The sequence below is a fragment of the Euleptes europaea genome, chromosome 6, assembly GCF_029931775.1.
Source record: "Euleptes europaea isolate rEulEur1 chromosome 6, rEulEur1.hap1, whole genome shotgun sequence".
NCBI lineage: Eukaryota > Metazoa > Chordata > Lepidosauria > Squamata > Sphaerodactylidae > Euleptes > Euleptes europaea.
Window position 1 is genome coordinate 96,679,698 of NC_079317.1, and position 6,000 is coordinate 96,685,697.

A 6,000-nucleotide genomic window follows, 5' to 3' on the forward strand; every position below is an offset into this window, starting at 1 on the left:
CCTTGTTAATTCATGCTTTTAGGGCAGTAGGAAATTCCATGCTCGGACAGTGTGTAAAGTAGTAAGAGTTTCCCTGAGCAAATGGTTCTCTCATCTCATCCATTTGTTGCTGGGCCAGTTAAGAGTCAGTTCCTCTTCACGGAGACTGATCGCTAAAGAGGAAAATGTCATATTATTCCTAGCTTGGCTCAGATGTTGCAGTGAGACCCTGGAAGCTGAGCCTGCATTAGAGAAGCTTCAAGAACGAGGGACTTGCAAAATAGTAGCATACAAGTGGGGGGACCAGCAAGGACTTGCAGGGACATCTCACACACACCCCAGGATGCTCACAAGTAAATACTTTTACTCAGTGAGTAATTAAATTGTGGAATTCACTGCTAGTAGGTGTAGTGATGGCCACAAGCATAGCCATAATGATTAAAGGGAACCTCAGTGGAGCAGAGTGGTAAGCTGCAGTACTGCAGTCCAAGCTCTGCTCACGACCTGAGTTCGATCCCAACGGAAGTTGGTTTCAGGTAGCCGGCTCGAGGTTGACTCAGCCTTCCATCCTCCTGAGGTCAGTCAAATGAGTACCCAGCTTGCTGGGGGTAAAGGGAAGATGACTGGGGAAGCCACTGGCAAACCACCCCGTAAACAAAGCCTGCCTAGGAAACGTCGGGATGTGATGTCACCCCAGGGTCAGGAATGACCGGGTGCTCGCAGAGGGGACCTTTACCTTTTACCACATCCAGAGGCACTAAACCTCTCAATGCCTGTGAGAAGAGCGGTGGAGTCTGATCTGGAGAACCGGGTTTGATTCCCCACTCCTCCACATAAGTGGTGGAGGCTAATCTGGTGAACTAAATTTGTTTCCACACTCCTCCACACTCCTCCACACGAAGCCAGCTGGGTGACCTTGGGCTAGTCACACTAGAATGTAATCTTTACATTCAGTTGTGGCTTGTATCTTTAATAGTGGGATCTTCAATATAAAATCAAAGAAGGAAGATGAAAACAGCATACATTTATGGAAATCTGGATGATTTTTGTGATGTGTTGGAAAGATAAATACCAGGATAATGTTGTATCATACTCAGAGCCGGTGTGGTGTAGTGGTTAAGAGCAGTGGTTTGGAGCGGTGGAGTCTGATCTGGAGAACCGGGTTTGATTCCCCTCCTCCTCCACATGAGTGGCAGAGGCTAATCTGGTGAACTGAATTCGTTTCCTCACTCCTACACACGAAGCCAGATGGGTGACCTTGGGCTAGTCACACTCTCTCAGCCTCACCCACCTCACAGGGTGTCTGTTGTGGGGAGGGGAAGGGAAGGTGATTGTAAGCCGGTTTGAGTCTCCCTTAAGTGGCAGAAAAAGTCAGCATATAAAAACCAACACTTCTTCTTCCTCCTCTTCTTCCTCTTCTTCCTCTTCTTCTTCTTCTTCTTCTTCTTCTTCTTCTTCTTCTTCTTCTTCTTCCAGGTCTTTATGGTCATATTTATCAGCCATTCAGGCATCCAGTTGGCCACTGTGACAACAGAATGCTGGACTAGATGGACCAGTGCTTTGCTCCAGCAATATTCTTATTTTCAAGTTGGTTGAAAAATGGATTTGATTCACTATCGCTAGAAACAACACCTTTCAAGACAATGTTTGGCCAAATGTTTTCATTGACCTGTTATAACTTTATCCCATTTGGTGTTAAGAGAAAGTGCCTGTGTTTGTAAATTTATTGTTTCCTTGTATATGATACTGACTGTTGTATTAATTCACTATGTTTTATTTTTCTAATTATATAATTAAATGTAAAAAGAAAACATGAATATAAGGATGCTTTTATGTACTCGGGACAGCCCTTTTGCCATACCAAGGGCCTTTTCTTCTATTGCACTGTAATGTACTGCTCTTAGGGTTCCCAGGTCCCTCTTTGCCACCGGCGGGAGGTTTCTGGGGTGGAGCCTGAAGAGGGTGGGATTTGGTGAGGGGAAGGACTTCAATGCCATAGAATCCAATGGCCAAACCTGCCATTTTCTCCAGGTGAACTGATCTCTTATTGGCTAGAGATCAGTTGTAATAGCAGGAGATCTCCAGCTAGTACCTGGAGGTTGGCAACCCTAACTGCTGAAGGCTCTTGCCTACGCCATGCAGTACTTAGGTGTTAAAACCTGCCCTCTACTGTTTTATCAATGCAAACCACAACCAACCAACCAACCCCTCCCCCAAGTTGTAACTTGTCCTACAGAGGAAAAATATACAGTTAACTTCTACATTTTCAGTGGAAGAGACACACAGACATTTTGTTGCAGGGAGGAAGAGTCAATCGCATGCTTCTTTTCTGTCCAGAGCATGGGTGCATGTGTTCGCTCATGAAGGAAGGGAAGGAGAGGTGGATGGGAATGGATGTTGATGCTCTGTGTATGCGCGTGGGCAAACACCCTCCTCCTCCTTTGCATGAAAGAGAAAGAGGAGAGAAGCCACTGAGGTAGATTTAAAAGGAAGGATAAGAAATTGACTACAAACAGCAGCGGAGGAGGGGAGCAGAATTAATTTAAATTTCTTGGAGAGTGACCGTTGATCGTAAAGGATAAAGAATGAGGTGGGCACAGTGCTTGCAAAGCAGTATGCGGAAACTACTGATTAATTTAAACAGACATGGATATTAAGCATGGGTATTAAGCATGGATATTAAGCATAGATATAATATATCTATTATATGGTATTTGTATTGCATGGATGTGGGAGATTTTGTATGTATAACATTGAGTTGATTTATGTTTAGCATTATAGTTGTAGTAAGAATACATAGCGTAGAAATATCATCATTAAATGTGCAACTTTGATATGAAAACCTGGTAAAAATTACAATAGGTTGTTTTTGTCAAAATACAAGCCCTGGAGGTTGGCAAGCACTAATTTTCAGTCTAGAGAAGCCCTTGAGATTGGCAAACACTCTTTTCTCCAGGTCATTCCTGGAGGGTGGCAACAGAGGATTTCTTTCTCCAGGCCAGCCCTGGAGGTTGGGAACTGAGTTTTTTCCTCCTCAGGTTTGTCCAGGAGGGTAATAACAATAGAAGCAAAATAAACAGCATACAGGCTCAATATCATTAATCAGTTTTCAATTGTCAATTTCAAAAATCAATAGTCCGTTTTCAAATAATTTATTATATGTACTAATACTTAACACTAATTTCTACTAGGCTACTAAATAATACTAATTTCTACTAGGCTACTAAATAATACAAACAAACAAATTCCCAACAGAAAAACAAGAATAGTTCTAATAAGGCATTACATTCATGCCAATTATATAACTATTAAACGCGACAAGAACCTCTGTAATTCCCGGAGGAAAAGTTCACTCAGGGAGGAGGAAGGAGTCAACCTCTCCCTGAGAAAGAATTCTTGCATGAAGGCAAAGTGAAGCAGGGTAAAGCAGAGCAATGCTGACGTATCAGAGTTCACAACACCGTCACTGTTGGGTCACCGGGCAAAAATAAATGGGCTGGACAAGATCTCCAGGTGACAGAGATCTGTTCCCCTGGAGAAAATGGCCGCTTTGGAAGGTGGACCCTATGGCATTGAAGTCCCTCCCCTCCTCAAATCCCACCCACCTCAGGCTTCCCCCCCCCCCGAATCTCCAGGTATTTCCCAACCCGGAGCTGGCAACCCTAGGGAGGGGTTAACCTCTCCCAACTGCTCCCGGGGTATTCAGTGATACATCACCATAGGTCTCATGGGCAGGGAGGTGGTGTCACTGTAATCTATAAGGATTCTATGCCCACAGCGCAGTGGCCCATCCAGAACACTACTGGTTTTGACACTATTGTGTACCTAATGTTGGAATTGAGAGACAGGTTTGGGATTCTGTTAGGGCACTGCCCACCCTGCTGCTTAACATTTTCCCTGATGTTCCTTTGGCTGGTTGTCCTGGGGGACTTCAACATTCATGCCAAGCCTATCTTGTTAGGAGCAGCTGATGATTTCATGGCCTACTTGACAACCATGGGCCTGTCTCAGGTAATAACTGGTCCTACACATGATGCAGGTCACGCTCTTGACCTGGTATTTTGTTTTGGGAGGGAGGAATGTAATCTGAGGGTGGAGGAATTCACAACAGTTCCTTTTTCATGAACAGATAACTGTTTGCTTGAGTTTAGACTTACAGGGGTACCAGGGGTGGGGAACTATTAAAATGATCCAGCCCCCAGACCTAGATGAATCTGAATGGCTTTCTGATGGTCTTAGAAGATTTTCCTGTGATATGGTTGGTGATTCTGTCGATGCTTTGGTTGGCCTCTGAAATGAGGAAATGCCCTGGGCGGTTGACACAATTGCTCCCAGGCACCCTATTTCAAATATTAGATGAGGGTTGCCAGACACCAGGGGTAATGGCGGGCAATTGCCCACCAATTAAGGGGGCTGCCTGCTGCCCCTCAGCTGGTTACATCTAGTTGAGATGTCTACAGTGTTCTCCATCTAGGGCTGCTCTTGAGAAGTGTTCAGAAACTTTAATTGGTGCAGAATGCTGCCACCAGGGTGTTGACTGGAATGGGTTGTGAGCACCATATCACTCCAGTCTTGACCCATCTATACTGGCTCCCAATTTGTTTCTGGCCACAGTTCAATGTGCTGGTGATGTTTAGAGCCCTATACAGTTTGGAACAACATAGCTGAAGGACCGCCTACTCCCTTTTGAGCCTGCTCAACCAATATGGTCATCTTTGGAGGCCCTGCTTTGGGTGCCCCCACGAGGTTAGGCACATGGCAACCTTGGACAGGGCCTTCTCAGTCGTGCCACCAAAACTCTGGAACTCTCCCAAGGGAGATTCGTCTGTCACCATCTGATGCTATGTTCTGCCAGCATTATGCGATGTGGGCCTACACTCCTACCCATCGGGGTGTTGTAAGCTGCTTGGAATGCAGCTGTATGGAAGATATTCTTCATGGCTAGCTGTTTCAGTCCAAATAGTTCCCCACATAGTTCAACTGTATCACAAACCAATGAGGAAATTTCTTACACATTAAATATTTTCAGTAACTCTGCTTTGATTGTCCCCTTGCTCCTTAGCCTTGCGTAATTTCTGAGAATAATTTTTATGAAACTGGGTGTGTAGCATCTTCCCCCAGTGGGCTGCCTTCCGTCACTGCTTCGCTTGTTTACGCAACGGGTAATGGTGAGAACGTGGTGTGACTTGTAAATTATAGCTAAACAAGCTAGAATGCACAACCCAAACACACTGGCATCCATTCATATTGCTGCCAAGTCTCGTTTTGTTTGGGGACTGATTTCAAAGTGCTTTCAAACTTGTGTTGATGAAATGTCAGCTGTTTGACGTACTTATTTTGACTACTCTGTTCTCAGCACCACTGAGTAGATGTCTTGCACAGGGACACTGTGTTTATAAAAATGTAAGCACTTTTACCTAACTCATTCTTTGAGGCTTGGCAAAATGTACTCAGTGCATTATTTATAAGCTGTGTTGGCCAGTGCTATCACACTGGCGATAATCCCTTTAACTTCTGGGGGAATTTAAACCCTATGTGGTCTATGAGCTCCTGGTCAGATGCCGTTCTTGATGCAGGCCTTAATGTTATAGCCTGAAGCCTGTGCTGATTTCTTAACCCTTGGCCTGTGTTGTACTGGAGCTGGGACACAGCAGGGTGGACGTTCCGCTGAATGTTCTGGACTGCTTTGCACTCTGCTGGACTGCTTTGCACTCTGCCAACATGAACCCAGGTCTTCTGCACACATGGCTGGCAAAGGGAATGAAACTGTTGTGGGTGCAGCTAGAGTTGCCAACCTCCTGGTGGGGCCTGGAGTCGGAGCTCTCCCAGAATTACAACCAATGTCCAGATGACAGATATCAGCTCCCCGGAGAAAACGGCTGCATTGATGGGTGGATGTAGGGAAGGAATGGAAATTAATCCAATCCCTTCTGTGGGGCAATATCCCAGCACTCACTCGGTGCAGGATATTCCACCTGATTCAAGTAGCAGAGTTCAAAACAGCCAATACTGTAAATGTGG